This window comes from Cetorhinus maximus, chromosome 11 (genome assembly GCF_964194155.1).
Source record: "Cetorhinus maximus chromosome 11, sCetMax3.hap1.1, whole genome shotgun sequence".
NCBI lineage: Eukaryota > Metazoa > Chordata > Chondrichthyes > Lamniformes > Cetorhinidae > Cetorhinus > Cetorhinus maximus.
The window spans coordinates 94653427-94674628 of NC_135889.1; the positions used below are offsets into that span (position 1 = coordinate 94653427).

Consider the following 21202-nt stretch of genomic DNA (forward strand, 5'->3'; position numbering starts at 1 on the left):
AAAGTGACAAATCAGATCGGTGGAGCAGGCTCCAGGGGCCGAATAGCCTACTACTTCTATTTCTTATGTTCTTAAGGATTGAGAGCATGCATGCTGTGGTGCGAGGTGCAGAAGGTGAATTCCATGAAGTGACAAAAAGAGTGGTTAGAGGAATGCTGAATATCACAGATACTTATGATCATTTGGTGTATCTGAAACAGGAAGGATGGAATTTAACTCGGTTCCAAGTGGAATGACTCAGAGCGGAGACAGTTGTTGGGAAAAAAGATGTGGCTCATCAAACTCAAGAATAGAAAAAGATAGCCATGAAGGTAAACAGGATAAAAGAGAGAAACTGAAATCACATGGAAGAGCAGCTGAACTGGAGATGAAGTGACATTAAATTAAACATATGTATTTGGCATTTTATTAATGTTACAAACACTCAGCAGGTCAGGCACCATCTGTAAAGAAAGAAACATATTACAGGTCTAATGCCCCTTTTAGCATTTTCTGCTTTGGGTGATGAGACAGTTGTACTTAACCAGTAGGCAGAATGAGTGTAAAATTATGCTGTATTTCCTTTGTGTAGTCTTGGTGACAGTTGCATATGCTGTGCTGTATTGATCCAATGATGTCGTGAATTGAGAATTTAAGCTGCTTTTTTGAGCTAGTTTGTTAAATTACTATTTTAAAACACACTCAAGTTTTTTTTTAATGTTTACTCTTTTCAGTTGATTAAGGAATGCTCAGGGACCATTTATTTTTCTGTATTCTGTGTCTTTACTTTCCAATAATAATTTTCAGCTTTTTATACTGAATTGGCTTTGCAGATTTATATTGTAGTTTTGATTTTGAGTATCTGTCAAATTTTCTATACAAGCTTCACATTAAACATGCAATGAGAGAATTGTCAACTCTCAATATCCACTGTTTTCTTCAAGCCATCTGAAGGTTAATTTTTCTTTAGTTCCCACAGCGACTCAAAACAGTTTACACAGCAAATAATTGAAACATTCAAACCAGAAAGATCAAATGAGTCAGAAATGATAACACAGGAAGAGGTGTTTTGCTTCTTTATACCTGTGTGGGTGCTAATTCTTTAACTTGTGTCATTCCATTTCTGCTTCTATCCCACATTCTTTTATAATCTTCCTTGTTAAAATTTTATTCAATGCCTGTTTGAAGCGGTGTGATATTCTCTGCCTCAATGGCTATTAGTGACAAAGCCTTCCCCATTCTAAGCCAGCATGAAAAGTTTTGTCTAAATTTGCCTTGTTTCTCATGTGATGATTGTTAATTTCTTGCTGTTGGTTAGCAAGCAGAAAAAAATGTTTAATTATTTCTCTTCTCAAAACTTTGCTGATTTTGAGAGCATCTATTAGATTCCTCCTGCGCCCCCTCCAAAAAATTGTACTTTACATTTTTCTGCATGGAACCTGCATTTTCCTACAATCTCCTAGATTATTTTTACAATTTGAAATGCTACCTAATAAACTTCAAATTTCAGTATCATTCTCACCTGTGCCAATGTATAAATTGTTTACATAAATGGAAAACAAGGGTTCAGAGCATATATCCCCCCATTACTGTACACATGTTGCCAACCATAAAAATGTCTGTTTACCTCTACCCTCTGCCTTTTGTCCCTTAGCCATTTTACATATTTAATTTAGTAAAACCAATAAGTAAAACCCATGTACATGGTTAGCACTCAGGTGAGCGAAGGATTGGGCTTAGCTGCGATGTCACCCCAGTGTCATGAAGAGATATTAATGTGTATAATGTTATTGGAAATTATTTTTAAAAATAGAATTCTAGTGGGGGTCTGTGTCAAGGTGTACGTCTGCGTGTGTCTTAATTGGATGAAAGCCAGCTAGTCTGGGTGCTTTGATGTATAGTAGTTTTGAGATGTTAACTGGGTGAACAGTAAGGAGATCAGTAAGGTAAAGTGTTCATTTGCATTTATTGAATAAACTATTGAAGACTGCGGGTAAAATCTTGTACCTAGCTAGAAGAAGCCAAGCAATGTGTTTACTTTTTCAGCTTACCAATAAAATTGGTGCTATGAAAGGGGTTTTATTGTTAGAAGAGCTGAAGTTCAAAAGACCTAGTGATACAATGGAAAACTTACATTCAAAGTTTTCCATTGTATCACTAGGTCTTTTGAAAAGCTAGGTATAAAGAAGGGAGTTTGTATGTGTAAGGTAGAGGCATTTAAGACCTAACCAGCCTGTATGCCTCCAACCAACTTGCAAAGGAACCTTAATTGGAATCCGTAAGGTCAAATGTGCTTTTCCTGGTGTCTATTTAAAGTGTATGGGCTACTGTTGCCTTAGTGGAGATTTACTTTGGGTGATTAATTTGGGGATTTGTTTAAAAAATTATTATAGTAGTAATTTGTAGCCATGTGTATGTGTTTAATTTGTTGTTAAATTAATATATGTTTAATTTAGTTTTACATAAAAGCCATGAGATTCGGTGGTCTAATTCCTACTGAATCCAAAGTTTGCATCACGAAATTACAAATTGCAAAAATGGATTATGACAGTTGTTTCAAGTACCCTTCTGGGATTTGAACAACTTGGCCTTTACCATTGGCTGTGTCATAATACATGGTAAAGCTCATATCAGGAGGACATTTGGCTCCCATGGAACTGTATATCAGCAATGAGTCAAAACCTTAAGTGGAAAAAAAAATGATGGTCTGGAGCTTCTGCTCGATATTTGCAGGTATTTTCGTCGCAGTTGCTGTACTGTTATTTCTAAAAATTTGTTTATGGGATGTGGGCATCACTGGCTAGGCCAGCATTTATTGCCCATTCCTAATTGCCCATGAGAAGGTGATGTGCTACTGCCTTGAATCTTTGCTACCGTGTGATGTAGGTACACCCACAGTGCTGTTGGAAGGGAGTTCCAGGATTTTGACCCAGTGACATTGAAGGTATGGTGATATAGTTCCAAGTTAGGATGGTGTGTGACTTGGAGGGAAACTTGTAGGTGGTGGTGTTCCCATGCATCTGCTGTTCTTGTCCTTCTAGGTGGTAGAGGTTGCAAGTTTGGAAGGTGCTGTTGAAGGAGCCTTGGTGAGTTGCTGCAGTGCATCTGGTAGATGGTACATACTGTTGCCAAGGTGCTTCGTGGTGGAGGGATTGAATGTTTATTACGGTGTATGGGGTGCCACTCAAATGGGCTGCTTTGTCCTGGATGGTGTCAAGTTTCTCGAGTGTTAAGAGCTGCACTCATCTAGGCAAGTGGGGAGTATTCCATCACATTCCTGACTTGTGCCTTGTCGTAGGTGGACAGGCTTTGGGGAGTCAGGAGGTGAGTCACTCACTGCAGAATTCCCAGCCCCTGATCTGCCTTTACAGCCACAGTATTTATATGGCTGGTCCAGTTCAATTTCTGGTCAATGGTAACCCCTAGGATGTTGATAGTGGGGGATTCAGCAATGGTAGTGTCATTAAATGTCAAGGGAAGATCTCTCTTGTTGGAGATGGTCATTGCTTGGCACTTGTGTGGCAATGTTACTTGCCACTTATTAGCCCAAGCCTGAATATTGCCTAGGTCTTGCTGCATTTGGACGCAGACTGCTTCAGTATCTGAGGAGTTGTGAATGGTACTGAACATTGTGCAGTCATCTGTGAATATTCCCACTTCAAATCTTAAGATGGAGGGAAGGTCATTGATGAAGCAGTGAAGATGGTTGGGCCTAGGACACAACTCTGAGGAACTCCTGCAGCGAAGACCTGGAACTGACATGATTGACCTCCAACAGCCACATCCCCTGATTCCCATTGACTTCAGTTTTTCTAGGGATCCTTGATGCCACACTGTCAAATACTGCTTGATATCAAGGGCAGTCACTGTCACCTCACCCCTGGAGTTCAGCTCTTTTGTCCGTGATTGGACCAAGGCTCTAATGAGGTCAAGAACCAAGTGGCCTTGGCGGAACCCAAACTGAGCATCAGTGAGCATGCTATTGCTGAGTAAATGCCACTTGATAGCACTGTCGATGACATTTTCCATCACTTTGCTGATGATCGAAAGTAGACTGATGGGGTGGTAATTGGCCAGGTTGGATTTGTCCTGCGTTTTGTGGAGGGGACATATGAGCAATTTCCCATGTTGCTGGGTAGTTGTCAGTGTTGTAACTGTACTGAAAACACTGCCGAATTGAGTGGTTTACTGGCATATTTTACGTTTCGGCAAAGAGCAAATGGGTTTGAGCGGAAACCTGAGTTGGGGGATGGGGAGCGTGGAGAGGGACATTTTTCAAAATGGGTGCAATTTGCGCTGAAATCGCTAATTCCCGGCCAAAGTGGAAACTTTACCTCCAGAAATTTGATGAGAAAGCAAGTATGTTTTTTTTTGAATTGTATACTGCTGTTGTATTACTTGGACTAATCTTTCTATGCACGAAGTATGTGTTTGTGTGTCATGCAGTTTTTCGGAAAATTGAGAAATCTAACTGAACAGCACTTGCATTGAGAAATTTAGGAGAAAACCTGATGTAATGCTTACGTTACACCAAAGATGACTTTAGAAGCTTCTCGATTGTAGGAAGAAGGAAGGATTGAAGGAGGAAAGATATTCCAGTTTTGGGTCTTTGGGAAGTATGGATTGAAGTAGGAGATTTTGCAATTAATGTTGATCTGGGCGGCACTAAATACGGGTTTGTCTACTGTCATGTAGCTGTTGTACAAAGTTTAATTGGGTCATGTTAATGTCAGGCTGTAGTAGATTGTTGTCTCAAGCAGCTTCATTTTCATTTACTGGCTGCTTTGAACATTTGCAGAGCTTGACGGGTCTTTACAGCTTCTTATTCCAAATTAGAATTTAATTAGTGCTGGTCTTGTACACCTCTGATTTAAATTATCTGGGTGAAGATCAATCTTCAGTGAAAGATTTGAATGAGTTGCCTTCTGATTCTTGGGCTTAATTACCTAAACATCACTGACTCTGAAAGATACTTGCATCAAATCTTTCTGGCTACAATAAATACTGGAACAGGTCAAGAATTAAATCTATTTGGATGAAATTGTGATTTGTGTGAAGTGTATAATTATAAGCAGCAGCATTTTGATCTGCTAAGTTTGGAAAATCAGAAGGGAGTTTGGTTTATTTAGAGTTAAATAGGTGGAGTTACCTTATGAAATATAGTGTATTAAAATGTATATTACATTTTTGGCCCTGTCTTTCTTCTGAGTGTATAAATTGCTTGAATATCTCTTAAGATGATTTCTTGTACATTTATTTCTGTAGGGTATATCATAATATTGGGAAGCACAGTTAGATTATAGGATGTCATTATCCAGTCTTGCTTGAGACGGGAATGTTGTAGCCAACTTTGTGTTGATATGATAATTGGAATGAGGATCTTTCTGTCCATACAATAGCAAAGTTACTGGACTAGTGACCCAGAGGCCTGATCTAATAACCAGCCACTGTTCCAGACTTGTTCCTCATCATTTCTAATGAACTTGTCCCATCGGTAGGACAGACCCAGCGGAGGTGTGGTGACAGTGATGTACAAATAGGAGGGTGTGGCACTTGGAATCCTCAACATTGACTGTGGACCCCAAGGAGCATCATGGCATCAGGTCAAGTGTGGGCAAGGAAACCTCTTATATATAATCAGAAAATGCTAGAAATACTCAGCAGGTTGGTATTGTGTGCGCGGAGAGAAAGAGTTCATGTTTCACATCAATAAACTTTTATCAGAGCTGGAGAAAATTAGAAATGTGATAGATTTTAAGCAGTGGGGAATGGTGAAAAAAGAACAAAAGGAGAAGCCTGTGGAAGACAGGAGAGATTAAATAACACAAGAGTTGGTAGTGCAAGGCCAAAGAGAATGGCAATAGAACAAGTAACTAAACAAAAGATGTGCCTAGAGAGGTGTGTCTGGCAGAATGATGAACAACTGCTGCTTGAAAGCAAAAGCAAGAGAAAGATCAAAACATGTAAAGAAAAGAAAACCAAATGGGAGCAGAAATTATGGTATGCAATTGGTGAACTTGGTGCTGAGTCAGGGAGGGGGGTTAACACCCTCCTTCAGCTGGTGAATCAGTGCTCCTCCATATTGAACATCACTTGGAAGAAGCACCGAGGGCAACAAAGGAACAGAATGAAATCCCCCACCTCGTACAATGCCCATCACCAAGGGTAGCTCGGTAACAGCACTGACTGAGCTGGTAGAGTTCTGAAGGACTTACTTGCCTGGGTCTGTGGCATGCATTGAGAGACCAACATGAGGGGAAAAACCTACTTGACCTCATCCTTCCAAACCTACCTGTCACAGATGCATCTATCGATAACTTTATCAGTAGGAGTAATCACCCAGGTCTTGTGGAGATGAAATCCCATCTTCACGCTGTTGTTGCCCCATTTCCAACTCCCCTTTCCTCTCCAAAATCCTTGAACATGTTGTCACCTACCAAATCCATGCCCATATTTCCCAGAAATCCATGTTTGAACCCTGCAATCAGATGTCCACCTCTGTGTCAGTACCAAAACAGCGCTAACCAAAGTCACAAATGACATCCTATATGACTTTTGACAAAGGTAAGCTATCCCTCCTCCTCCTCCTTGGTCAGTCTGCAGCCTTTGACCTGGATGACCTTGCCATGCTCCTCCAATGTCTCTGAGTGGGACAACTCTGACCTGATTCCCTTCTTATCTTTGTGGTGGCCCTCAAGGATCTATCCTGGAGCCCCTCCTATTTCTCATCTACATGCTGCTCTTGGTGACATCATTTGAAAGCACAGCATTCGTTTTCAAGTATGCTGGTGATGCCCAACTCTCCCTCACCGCCACCTCTATCAACTCCTCTACTGTTGCTAAGCTATCAGACATCCAGCTTATCCGACATCCAGTATTGGATGAGCAGAAATTTCCTCCACTTAAATATTGGGAAGACTGAGGCCATTGTTTTTGGTCACTGCTCCAAAACCCATTCCCTATCTATCAACTCCATCCGTTTCCATGGCACTAGACTAAAACTAAACCAGTCCTTGTAATCTTGGTGCCACTTTTGACACCATGATAAGGTTCTGACCATATATTTATGTTATCACCTAAGACCACCTATTTCCACTAAAAAACTGTTTTAACTGGAACCAAGTACCTAATACCCCTGCCTGCTGACTTGCATTGGCTTCTGGTCAAGCAACACTTTGAACTTAAAATTCTCACCCTTGTTTGCAAATCCTTCCATGGTTTTTCCTCTCCCTCCTGCTGTAATCTCTTCCAGTCCCACAACCCTCCTGAAGTATCAACAGTCATTTAATTCTGGTCTCTTGAGCATCCCTGATTTTAATAACACCATTAGTGGTTGTGCCTTCAGCTGTCTCAGATACTAAGCTCTGAAATTTCCTCCCTACACCTGTCTGCCCCTCTTTCCTCCTTTATGATACTCTTACCTCTTTGACCTAGCTTTTGGTCAAAGCTGTCCCAATATCTCCTTGTGTTGCTTGGTGTCATATTTTAATTTACAATGCTCTGGTAAAACGCAATGGAATGTTTTATTACTTTATAAATACCTGATATAAATATAAGTTGTTGTCATGTGTGGCAAAATGGGATAGAATCCGAACAGATCTAATAGCTCAAAAATGGGCATTCATGGGGCACTGGACAATCAGCAGCAGGAAATAATAATACACCATAATTCATAACCTCATAGCATGAGGCATACCTGTCACTCTACCATTACCATTAAGCCAGGGAACTTACCCTGGTTCAGTGAGGTGTGTAGAAAAACATGCCAGAAGCAGCAGAAGGCAAACCTAAAAATGAGTGCTAACCTGCTGAAGCTGCAACACAGGACTACATGCATGTTAAGCAACAGAAGCATCATGCCATAGACAGGGCTTGACAATCTCACACCCATTGGGCCAGATCAAAGTTCTGCAGTCCTGTTACATGCAGTTGTTAATGGTAATGATGGTAAAGTCTAGCACGTCAGTGCAACAAAAGACAAGGCTGAAGCACTTAGAAACACCTTCAGCAGAAGTGGCAAATGGATGATTTATCTCAGCTTCTTCCTAAGGTTCCCATCATCGCAGAAACCAGCCTTCACCCAATTCAGTTTCCTCAATGTGATATTAAGAAATGGTTAAGTGCACTGCATATGTAACAGCTATGGGTTCCTACAATTTCTTGGCTGTAATGCTGGAGACTTATATTTCAGAATTATTTGCACCTCTAATTAAACTGTTCCGGTGCAGCTGCAACACTGGTCCCTTCCTGATAAGTGGACAATTGCCCAGTTATGTCCTACCCATAGAAAGCAGGATAAATTAAATCTGGCCAATTGCAGTCCCTTCAGTCTACTCTCACCTTCCATCACTTTGCCAATGCTTGTCGACTTTGCTGCAAAGTGACACTTAGTATGATAACCTGCTCACCGATGCTCAATTTGGATTCAACCAGGACCACTGGACCCCAGACCTCAATGCAGCTTCGGTCCAAACATAGACAAAAAAGCTCAATTCCAGAGGGGAGGTGAGAGTAACTTCCCTTGACCTCAAGGCAGCATTTGATCAAGTGTGGCATCAAGAAGCCCAAGCAAAACTGAAGTCAATGTAAATCGGGGGGAACTCTCTAGCAACCAAAATCATCTTGGATGCAGGGCTTGGCTGCAGGAGATCCTCTGGACAATGTCCTAGGCCCAACCATCTTCTGGTTCAGCAATGACCTTCCCTCTGTCATAAGGTCAGAAGTGGAGATGTTCACTGATGATTGCAAAGTGTTCAGTGCCATTTTCAACTCCTCAGACAATGGAATGGTCTATGCTTGCATGCAGCAAGATCTGGACGACATTCAGGCATGAGCCGATAAGTGACGAGCAATATTCACGCTACACAAGTGCCAATTGATGACCATCTTCAACAAGGGAGAGCTTAACTACCTCCCCTTAACATTGAACAGCATTACCATTGCCGAATCTCAAACCTTTAACACACTGGGGTTACCAGCAACCCAAAACTTGATGAGACCAGCCTAATAAATTATGTAGCTTCAGGAGCAGGCCAGAAACTGGGAATTCAGCAGTGAGTGACTTACTAACTGGCTCTCAAAAACTTGTCCAGCATTTACAAGGCATAAGTCAGGAGTGTGATGAAGTACTCTCCACTTGTCTGGATGAGTGAAGCTCCAACAGCACTCGAGGCTCAAAACCATCCAGTTCAAAGCAGCCTGCTTAATCAACACCTCGTTCACTGCTTTAAACAATAAATCCTTCATCATAAGGTGCTCTGAGGTGTCAGCTGTGGCTCAGTTCATAGCACCCTCGCCTTTGAATCAGAGGGTTGTGGGTTCATGTCCCACTCCCGGAAACCAAGAACTGTGATTGTACTTGAAAAGAGTTGCAATCTGTGACTGTTAATAACTCGAAAGAGTATCCTAAGGTGCTCTGTTGTTGCAGCATGTACCACCTAAAAGATGTACTGCAGCAACATTGTCGAGGCTTCTTCAACAGCACTTCTCAAACCCGTGATCTCTGCTTTCTAGAAAGACAGACTTGTGGGAATGCTGTGATCTGCAAATCCCCCTTAAGTCACACACCATCCTGACTTGGAAATATATTCCTGTTCCTTCATCGTAATATTGTAGAGCTCCCTTCCAGCAGCACTGTGGGAGTACATTCACCATGCCAACTGCAGCAGCTCAAGAAGGTGCTTGCCACGACCATCTCGGGGGCAATTAGGAATGGTCAATAAATACTGACCTTGTCAGCAATGCCCACAGCCTAACTATGAATAAAACAAACTGACTGGCGTGAGTGGGACCACTGAACTGTGGCTGGAAATATTGCACGTGCAGCAGAGGTGAAAAAGGGAATGCAGCAGCTCAGAGAAAATCTTCTATTTTAGTTGCTTAAAAATCTTACAGCTGTATTGTTTGTCTCAAACCATTAAATTAGCTTTTAAAAGTGAAGTACAGTTTAAAACACTTGATAATGACATTCCAGGGAACCGATTGAAAGTGGAATGTATTTAGAGCAATGTGAAGCAGATGTGGGAGCATTGGATAAAAGTATTTCAATTCTGAGCACTCAACCTTGATTAGCACCGTTTTCTATTAAAGTCAAGCACCTGATGCCAGTGTTTATTCTGAAATGTTGAATTAGTGCCTGGAAACATTTTGGCTGACAATCTAACAGGATAAAGATTCCACTTTAGTGCTTTAAGTTTAAGAATGTTTTTCCGTACAATTCACCATTTCAGTGTCTTAATTTTGCAACTCAGAGTTTTTTGCTCATAATGTGTATCTGCACCAGAGCAGTCAATTAGAAAAGCAAAATACCGCAGATGCTGGAAATCTGAACTAAAAACAGAAAATGCTGGAAATATTCAGCAGAGAGAAACAAAATGTTAACTGTTTCTCTCTCCAGAGACGCAGCCAGACCTGTTGAACATTTTCAGTGTTTTTCTGTTTTTATATTTAAAGTAGTCAGTTATATTGGTGTGTCCTGTAATTAGCTGTCAAAGTTTGATCTGGTTGTTGTGCTGTCGAACTAGTTTCGATTCATTATCTTTCTTAGCTTCTTGCTGGTGTTATAAAATTGTGTTGTGTCTGGCCCTTGAGGGAAAAAAACATGAGCATTACATAATTTGAAAAATACTTGGCAGCTCAGCATGGAGGACGTACAGTCCTAAGAATTAAATGGTAATGGTGTGTGGACTCGGATTTGGACATTTTGTCTGAATTTAGGGCTGATGTACTAATAAGCACAGTTTGTAAATTGTATGAATGCCAGGCAATTAAAAAAAAAAGTCCTTAAAGCAGCAAAGATTGTGAATATGGTTATTGCTAGGGCCTCCTCTTGAAAGAGAGGGAGGTAAAGGTTTGATTTGTCTGCAAATCCTGATGGTTGAAGAGAGATAAATTAAAAACTGAATTTTGGGCACTTAAGTCCAGATTTGCATTAAGAATGGTGGGGAGACTATCATGCTTACAGTTATGAAGGAGTAAATTACACACCAACTTCTGGTGTTCGCAAATTTGCAGTTAAACACGGAAGTCCGGAAGTTGCTATCTGAGATGCCTTGCTGCTTCACTTGTTTATTACCTTACCAAGAGACTGAAATCACATACATGACAGTGTGTGAAGTTGCAATACTCTCCCACTAACTAGATACATTACTTGCTAAATATGCCATGAAAAATTAAGACTTGTCCATTCAGAATTTTTAACGGTTAAATAAGTTTTAATTACTTCCAAACAATCTCTCCAACTCTAAAAATGTTCTTTTGCAGTTGTGGAGGAGTCTCATACCTTTCCGGTTTTAATTATAGTTGGAGTTTTTTCTTAAAATTCTTTACTTTTTCTTCCTCTTATTTTTTTTCTCTCTCCCATTTTTCTTTGCCTCTCTTCATTTCACTTACTATACATGACTTGAATTAAATTTTCTAACTTGCACTCCTTGGTTTAGACTCATGGGCAGGATTTTTGCCCACAAATGCGGGAAAGTACGAGGTAGGTGGGTATGGAAAATTTACGCTGCTGGTGTGCTGGTATGCCAACAGCATCCTTACCCACCCCCCAGCAGAGTGGGGCAAATTAAGGGGATTAAATGGCCACTTAAGGGCTATTGCCAGAAACCAGCTGGAATTTTCCAGCAGGCCTGCAAGCCCCCCAAGGTGTAGAGGACAAAGCCAGCTATCTGGCGCCCTTCCAGTGACAGACTGGGGCTCCAACACTCCAGGCAGGCCTAATTTTCTGTGACGGGAGGTTGTCGGCGAGCTGCTGGTTTTGCAAAGCTGGCGGGGGAGCAGTGCAATTCATCCAGCTACCTGCAGCATCCTCGCCACAAATTGAAGTAAATTCTGTGTCAATTTCTCAGCAAATTCCAGGTCAGTTTTGCAAATTTATTTAATAGGTTAGTGGCTGGATCCAATGCATTGCTGACAAGATCAGTTGCAGTTTGTTTTGAGCACTGTTGGATTATTTTTCATTGTGGCTTTAATTCTTTTCCGCAATATCTTTGTACACTAGATTAGTTGACATTGATCTGGCTTTGGGTTTGTGGAAATCTAATATGGTGCCATGTGGCTGATATTGCCTTGATGTGTAGACAAATACACAGGTATAAAATTTTAATCTCTGGTTGAAAAATGTGAATCTTTTAAAGGCTCTTCTGGTGCAAAGTACTTAGCTTTTTATGAAGCAAAGGAACTTTCACGATCTTATGACATTCCAAAGCGATTTACACCAATTATGTAATTTTGAAATAAAAACAGAAAATGTTGGAAAAACTCAGGCCTGGCAGCATCTGTGGAGAGAGAAATAGAGTTAATGTTTTGAGTCTGTATGGCTCTTCTTCGGAGCGAGTTTTGAAATGTAGTCACTGTTGTAATGTAGAAAATATGGGCGCAACCAATCTTGAGCACAGCAAGTTCCCATAAACAATAATGAGATAATGACCAGACAATCAGTTCTAATGATGCTGACTGAGTAATAAATATTGGTCAGGACCACAATGAGCTCCCATTCTCCAAATAATGTTTAAGATCTTTTAATGTCTTATCTGGAAAATGGCATATCCGTCAGTGCTGCACTGGTGTCGGCCCAGGTTGTCTTTTCGAATCTCTGCAGTGGGGCTTGAACCCACAGCCTTCTGATTTCACAGAAGGTGTACTAGCACTGGGCAAGGATGACTCGCTGATAATATATTTAATCTTTTCAAATTTTTGGTTTCTGTTCAATATTCTTGCACAAAGCAACTGCTTTGTGGGGTTGTTTTGCAAGACCAGGTGTGGCCACCATGTGTTTTTTTTTGAGGAAGGTGATCGAAGAGCATCCAATAATTTTGATTTTGCATTTGGGCTGTTGAGGCAGTAACCGGCATAGAAACGAGCTCACATATGCAGAAAGTTCTTCATTTCCATTGAGGGAATTCTAATGATTGCTGCATCTGTCCAGGTTGATGGTATCAACAGGAACCTGAATTCCTGTTGGATAGGATTTCTTTATTTCAGGACAAAAGCTTCATATCCTGTTAAGCTAGGTTAACCCGTTTTTAAAAATCACCCAGTGTAAACGCAGTATACATCCTCCTTTTGCATGTGATGTGCTTCCTAAGCACCTGCAGTACAAACTTTGATTAAAATGCTTCACATTTATTTAATTTGAATTACCAGTGTCATTATTTTTCACATTTCAAAATGGTGACCAACACCAAGAACGGTGGCTCACATTTTATACTCTTGAGTATAAGTTGACCCCTCGTTTTGGGAAGGATTTTTTGAGGTTTCAAAAGGTCGACTATGGGCTCCGATCTACAGTACTGAGAAAAGAAAAGAAAATCAACGATATAGAAAAACTGTTCAGTGATGTGAAAAAAAATGACACTAGTAATTCAAAGTAAATCAATGTATCACATTTTATTGAATTAATTAATTCTACAAAATTACCTTTAACCACAATCGAAAGGTTTTAAGAACAGCCTAATTCATTGCCTTTGGCATACGATGCAGAGAGTTCATCAAATTCATTCTCAGTCACTTTGGCTATGCCATCATCTTCAGTACCCCACCCGAGATCAGATTTGGTGCTTTTGGTTTCAGAATCATCCCTCCAAAACAAAGCATCTTACTCGCCATCCATTGATTTGTATATTCTGCATTTTTTTTTGAACAATTTGATGACAGTTTGTGCATTAATAACATCACACAATTTAATGATGAAAGTCGCAAAATATCAAGCGAGGCAGCATTCCTTTTCCCGCTCTGTGATGTCTCTTTTCTCTGTCAACCATTCACCTGTTCCATTTGGCATGAACATGACCTTGAATGCTTGTTCAGACACACATCCAAAGGCTGAACTACGGATGTTAGAATCCCTGGCATAACTACAATGTGCGTGTTATTTCTTCGCAGGTGAATCTTTATCTCAGGAGTTGTATGGGATTTGAACATTTCCCACACTAATCTGTGTTCTTTGCGTAGGCCATTGGGACTCCATTCCACACACTATTGATACACAACTTCACTCATTCCTCATCCACCCAACTGTTGTCATTGCCATGCACAAAAACTCCTGCAGGGAACTTGATTTTTGGCATAGTAGTTTTCAGACATAAAACTTTCGCCCATGCAGGCTAGTACCAACATGAAATTTGTTTTCTTGTGCCCTGTGATCTTCATTAGGACTGTTTTCGAACCGTTCCACTCCATAGTTCGGTTGCTGGACATATCAAAATTCATGGACAATTCATCCATGTTGCCGATATGACATAATGGGTACTTGTGTTTTTGCAGCTGTCTGATGATGAATTGCTGGAAATTGTTAATGTTAGTATCGAGGTCATCTGGTAATCACTGAATGACCTTGGTCTTTTGTTGCGACATTAGACATTTTTTGTTCCATAAAGCAACTACACCAGTAACTGGTTGTTCTGAAGTCTTTGCTGGGTTTGGGTTTGATTTGGCCCACTTAAGTGTGTTTTTTAAAAATTCATTCACGGGATGTGGTCTTCGCTGGCTGGGCTAGCATTTTATTGCCCATCCCTGGTTTCCCTTGAGAAGGTGGTGATGAGCTGCCTTCTTTAACCGCTGCAGTCTATGTGGTGTAGGTACACCTACAGTGCTGTTAGGAAAGGAGTTCCAGGATTTTGACCCAGCAACAGTGAAAGAACGGTGGTATATTTCCAAGTCAGGATGGTGAGAGACTTGGAGGGGAACTTCCAGGTGGTGGTGTTCCCATCTATCTGCTGCCCTTGTCCTTCTAGATGGTAGTGGTTGTGGGTTTGGAAGGTGCTGTCGAAGGAACCTTGATAAACTCCTGCAGTGCATCTTTAAGATGGTACATACTGCGGCTACTGTGCGTCGATGGTGGAGGGAGTGAATGTTTGTGGATGGGGTGCCAATCAAGTGGCTGCTTTGTCCTGGATGGTGTCAAGCTTTTTGACTGTTGAGGGAGCTGCACTCATCCAGTCAAGTGGGGAGTATTCCATCACACTCCTGACTTGTGCCTTGTAGATGGTGGACAGGCCTTGGTGTCAGGAGGTGGGTTACTTGTCGCATGATTCCTAGTCCCTGACCTGCACTTGTAGCCACAGTATTTATATGACTAGTGCAGTTCAGTTTCTAGTCAATGGTAACCCCCAGGATGTTGATAGTGGGGGATTCAGTGATGGTAATGCCATTGAACGTCAAAGGAAGGTGGTTAGATTCTCTCCTGTTGGGGATGGCCATTGCCTGGCACTTGTGGAGCATGAATGTTACTTGTCACTTGTCAGCCCAAGCCTGGATGTTGTCCAGGTTTTGCTGCATTTGGACATGGACTACTTCAGCACCTGAGGAGTCGTGAATGGTGCTGAACATTGTGAAATCATCAGTGAACATCCCCACTTTTGACCTTATGATGGAAGGAAGGTCATTGATGAAGCAGCTGAAGATGGTTGGACCGAGAACACTACCCTGAGGAACTTCTGCAGTGATGCCCTGGAGTTGAGATAACTGTCCTCCAACAAGAACAACCATCTTTCTTTATGCAAGGTACGACCCCAACCAGTGGAGAGTTTTCCCCCAGATTCCCATTGACTCTAATTTTTCTCAGACTCTTTGATGCCACACTTGGCCAAATGCAGCCTTGATGTCAAGGGCAGTCACTCTCACCTCACCTTGGGAATTCAGCTCTTTTGTCCATGTTTGAACCAAGGCTGTATTGAGGTCAAGAGCTGAGTGGCCTTGGCGGAACCCAAACTGGGTGTCAATGAACAGGTTATTACTAAGTAAGTGTTGCTTGATAGCACTGTTGATGACCCCTTCCATTACTTTGCTGATGATGGAGAGTAGACCGATGGGGTGGTAATTGGCTGCGTTGGATTTGCCTGCTTTTCGTGTACAGGACATGCGTCGGCAATTTATATATATATGTATATGTGATTTTCGATGGTCTGTTCTGATACTTCTCAAGATCTGGCCAGTGGCTGGTCCCTGTCTCATAGCGCATCAGATCTTGGGCATCATCTTCAGGGCGAAATCCTCCTCCTTCCATTTTCGTACCAGATGTTCATTAGCACTGAGTCCACCCACTGCAGTGGTTATTTGACTTTGTTAACAAATGTTACTTCATTCTTTTTGCCAACAGACTTATTTCTTTTCGTTGTTTGCCCTGTGCGGTCTGCTCAATGTGGGCATATCTGAAACTACTTGGCAACAGGGTCTGTATCGCCTGCTCGATCCCATATACTGACTTATGAAATTAGTAAATATGCATTTCTGAGGTGAAAAATTGAGGCTGACTCCTAATGCGAGTATAGGAGTTCTTGACAGAAAATGGCGGTCAACTTTTACATGTATGTGCGCTTGTTTGTGAAACTGGTAAACAGGCCCAAGGTAATTGCCATTCAAAGGATGATCCATTTTTACTCAAAGATCAGAGGCGTAACTGTGGAAACACTTAATAACAGGTCAACTCGTTTCTGAGTCTTGAAAGAGACAAGATGTCTACAGTTGCCTTCATAAGGGGTTTAATTTATTTATGTGGGTTCCAGGTCAAAAGAAAGGTTTGAAAGCAAAGTGTAGACAAGGGAAGAACTTAAAGTATGCATATATTTTTCAGATCAAAGGATAGGTTTAGAATGGGAGATAATTCATTTAAATCTCTATCGTGGAGATAGGTGTGCCACGTTGCTGTGGGGATAGATTGCAAGAAGGCAGTGTTTTTCATTTTGGATTTTTCTGCATATTTTCTCTCAAACAGGCAGCCAGTTTGGAAGACTGTGAGAAGGCAGTGGTGTATTTGCAGGCAGCCATAGTAAGGAGCATAGAGGCCATTGGGGTGTTCCTGATCTGGAGTCATTACATAGTAATTGCAAGTGGGGCCCATGCTTGGAATTAAAAGTTCAATTGTCAGATCTCTCTGTAAAACTAGCAGACGAGATCAGCAGTGGAATCCTTGCAGCGAGTTCTAGCTGGAAGCTTTAAATGCCTGACTGGGAAACTGAGGACAATTAAAGTGAATTCCTAAGAGTTGTAGCACACCTTTGTTTGGACTCAGGAGGAGTGAAGGAACCCTTAAGATCCTGTAATGTATTGGGGAACTCTTGGGTGGAATTAAAAACAGAACAGGAAGCCATCTGTTGAGATTTTCAGATTTAAGTAATAAGAGTTTACAAAATATAGTGTTGTTAATAGTACTTGCTTTAATTCTTGTACAGTAAAAGGTTTTGTTTAAAACTTGAAATCTTTTGGGATATTTCTTTCGGTTAATAACTGGGAGTTTAAATTTTTTAAAAGTTAATGGTCTCCCTCGAGATCAGAACAAAAGGCCTGAGCATGAATTTTGGTGCTGAATAAATGCAGTCTTAAATGCTGGGTTGTCTTGTATGCTGTGATCTACGGTATTTGGAAATGAGTTATGTTTTATAACAAAGTGAATTCAGACAAATTTCAAAATTCCTAGCCTGCAGCCATGGAGAGGAGGGACAATAATAGTGCCAACTATATTTAATTTCTCCAGTCATTGTAAAAAAAAATGCATCATCTCATCACCAGTGGTCTAACACGACAATCTATTCGGGTGAACCCAGCATGATGAGGATATACTTTTGGCAGAGGAAGTCAATGGTTTGGTTGACAGTGCTATTTGTCAATACCTAAGCACAGAAGGTGTTGAAGGCACAGTCCTTCTGCTTGCTAGGAACAGCAAGAGACATTTGGACAGTCAGCCATGTGTTAAAGAGGAGAGTACAATGCAGGCCTGGATTTGGAGCTGGAAGCCGAGAGATCAGTTTTGCAATTAGAAGTGGTGTAGAAAGAAGGTAATGGTAAAAGCAAGCTACCCTGCAGAAAGGGCAGAACGTTGGCTTATTTCTTATTCTGAGGAAAGATGTGATTGACCAAAGAGAGATTTTCTGAACTGTTTTTCTGCAAATTCAGTTGTTGCCTGTAAAATAAAGCAGCTCCCGTGAAGCACCTTGCAACAGTTTACTTGTAAAAGACGCTATATAAGTGCAAGTTGTTCTAATGATTCTCATCAAATATGCATAGTCTGGCTACTGTAAGATTGTACACACCTTTACAGATTTTTTTTCAAAGGACACAATGTCCACTCTAAATGAGGAGTGGTTCTTCTGCTTCACCTGCAAGTCATGGTATCACATACTACAACAACACCAATACCTTGCATTCATATAACAGTTTTAACATATTAAAACGACCCAAGGCACTTCACTAGGTATTATAAAACAAAATACAGCGCTGTGTCTCATAATGAGTTGTTAAGGCAGAAACTTGGCTAAGGAGGTAGGTTTTAAGGAGAGTTTTAAATGAGGAAAGTGAGCTAAAGAGGTGGAGAGGGAATTCATTGCTTGGGGCTCAGGCAGCTGAAGGCATGGTCACCGCTGGTGGTATGATTAAAATTGAAGATGCTGAAGAAGCCAACGTTAGAAGAACGCAGATTGAAGGGCTGTGGAGATTACAGAGATAGGGAGAGGTGAGATTTGAAAACTAGGGTGAAGATTTTAAAATTGAGGCGTTGCTTAACTGGAAGCCAATGTAGGTCAGCGAAGGGTGATAGGAGAAAGGGATTTGGTATGAGTTAGTTCACAGATGGCAGAGGTTTGGATGATCTCATGTGTTACAGAGGCTAGAACATGGGAGGCTAGCCAGAAGTGTGATGGAGTAGACAAATCTAGAGGTAGCAGAGGCATGAACGAGAGTTTCAACAGCAGATGAGCTGAGGCAGGGTGGAGTTGAGCTATGCTATGGAGATGGAAAGAGGGAGCCTAGAGATGGCACAAATGTGTGTTTGGAAGCCTGGGGTCAAATATGATGCCAAAGCTGTAAGTAATCTGGTCCACCCATAGACAAGTTGCCAGGAAGCAGGATGGAGCTGGTGTCCAGGGAGTGGAATTTGTACTGGGGTCTGAAAATAATGGCTTTAGTCTTCCCACTATTTAATTAGAGGAAATTTCTGCTCATGCAGTGCTGGATTTCAGGTAAGCAATCTGACAGTTCAGAGACGGTGGAGGGGCGAGAGAAGTGGTGACATAGAGCTGGGTGTTGTCATCATTGCTATCGTACTTTCGGATGATGTTGCTGAGGAGCAACCTGCAGATGAGACATAGGAGGGGGACAAGGATAGATCCTTATGTAGGAGTGGAAAGACATGCCATTACAAATGATATCCTGACTATGGTTAGATAGATGAGAATTGAACCCTGAGTATACAGCCCCACCCAGCTGGATGGCGGTGGACAGGTGCTCAAGGAAGATGGCATAGTCAACCGTTTCAAAGAGCTGCAGATAGAACAGAAAGGATAAGGAGGGATGTCATTAATGACTTTGATAAGAGTTGTTTTGGTACTGTGACGGGGCTGAAACCTGATTGGAAGGATTCAAACATAAAGTTCCAGGATAGATGGGCATGAATTTGGGAGGTGACAACATGTTCAAGGACCTTGGAGAGGTAAAAGGAGGCTGGAGATGGTGTGGTAGCTTGCAATGATGGACGGGTAAGAGTTGATTCTTTGAGGAGAGGGCAGATTTGAAGGTGTTGGGGAGACAGAAGCTCAGGAGAAAGAAGCCTTAAGAATATTAGCTAATATGGTAATCAGGATGGGAAGTTGGGTGGCTTAGTGGGATAATTAGATATTGGCTGTCCTTGGTTCTGTACCAATGGGGGTTTTGCAGGAGTGACCAGCCCTACTGTATACAGGGCAACCTGAAATTTGTAAAGGCATCTTATGGCACTGTCCAAGTACAAGATGCCTCTTGGGACTTGATTTGTTTCTAATTTTGAGGATTATGCCAGGAATCTGTTGCACACGATGCCTATTCATTCGGTGAGCTTGACTGTTTAAATATTAATATGTTATACTATGGATGTAAACAAAAAGAAATCAGATGAAGCTGGAAGCCCTCAGCAGGCCAGGCAGCATCTGTGAAAACAGAAACACAGTTAACGTTTCAGGTTACTGAGTTTTGGTCAGAACTGGAAATAGTTATGCAGGTACCTTTATCCAGCGTCCCAAAAACCAAAAATCCAGCTACGCTCACTGATGTAGCAATTTGAAATTGGCATGCAGATTACTTTGTTGAGCTCCCGCATTATTTAGTGGCACCACCGATTCCCACGTTGATTCCCTGTGCACATAGTTCAAACACTGTTCAAACAAGTCTCTCTGTAATCCTAGTCTTTATTATCCCTGGTTTCATGTCAAAAAGGCCAGCGGGAAGTCCTATGGCTGGCGAAAATGCCAAGAGGAAACACTTGTCGCTGAGTATTAAGCAGAAAGTGGAGTTACTAATGCGTCTAGAGAAGGGCATCTCGGTGAAAAGATTGTGAAGAATATAGTGTTGGTACATCGACCATTTATGATTTGAAGAAGCAAAAGGGAAAGTTAAATAAATTTTATGCTGAAAATGATGTGCCAGAATTCATGGATAATATGAAAACCTTCTATCAGTCAAAGACTGTTCATGTAGACAAAGTGTTACTAGAGTGAATCAGGCAGCATCAGAGTGAAAAATGTCAATTGGATCACTTCATTGTCACGGCCCATGCGAAAGTGTTCCATGAATCACTAGGCCCAACAACACCATTTGAATACGCCACAGGATGATGTAACAAATTTTTAAAAATGCCATAATGTAAGTCTGCTGAAAGCATGTGGTGCAAAAGCTTCAGCTGGCCATGAAGCTGCAGAGACATACTTGGGTGGATTTTCCATGATACTATCGGAAGAAGGTCAACATCAGAGCAAGTGTTGATGTAACAGGTTTTTAAGCAAGTGCAAAGGCAGGGAAAGGCAGAGGGGAGGACAGAACAAAGGGGAACATCTGTGATAAGGTGGAAGGCAAGAGAGTTTAAATGCCAAATATATCTTGGAACTTAAATAGATTGGTGCATAGTATTAACTGAGATGGACTTTACTGGAAATAATGTAAAGACTTTGGTCTTGTTAATGTTGTGATTGTATGCTATTTAAAGCTTTTTGGCATAAAATCCCATTTTTTGATGGCAGTGTGGTTGTTTAGAGATCATTTATCTAGCCTGTAATTGAAGGGGAAGCAACTATTAACAACTTGAAAGAATTATAATTTTATATTATAAACATAAAAGGAACTGAAATAGTTTGAAAGTGCTTTGGCCAGGTCGATGAATGCAATGAAGAGTTTCTGTTGTTATTCTTGATATTTTTTGTGCATTTGGTCTGGCAACAAACACCATGTTAGGGGTTCCTCTGGAAGGTACAAATCCACACTG

The 21202-nt window shown here is 41.3% G+C and overlaps 1 protein-coding gene across 7 annotated transcripts in view; it reads left to right on the plus strand.

Moving 5' to 3' along the window:
- The window catches only part of spopla (speckle type BTB/POZ protein like a), a 237044-nt gene that overhangs the window by 43312 nt on the left and 172530 nt on the right, over positions 1-21202 (plus strand). The window contains exon 1 of one of the 7 annotated variants that reach the window (XM_078552484.1): positions 4218-4338. The exons of the other annotated variants lie outside the window; for them this stretch is intronic. The gene's annotated coding sequence lies outside the window, so the exon portion shown is untranslated. Of the gene's footprint in view, positions 1-4217; positions 4339-21202 lie in introns of those variants that run through there. 7 annotated transcript variants of the gene reach the window in all.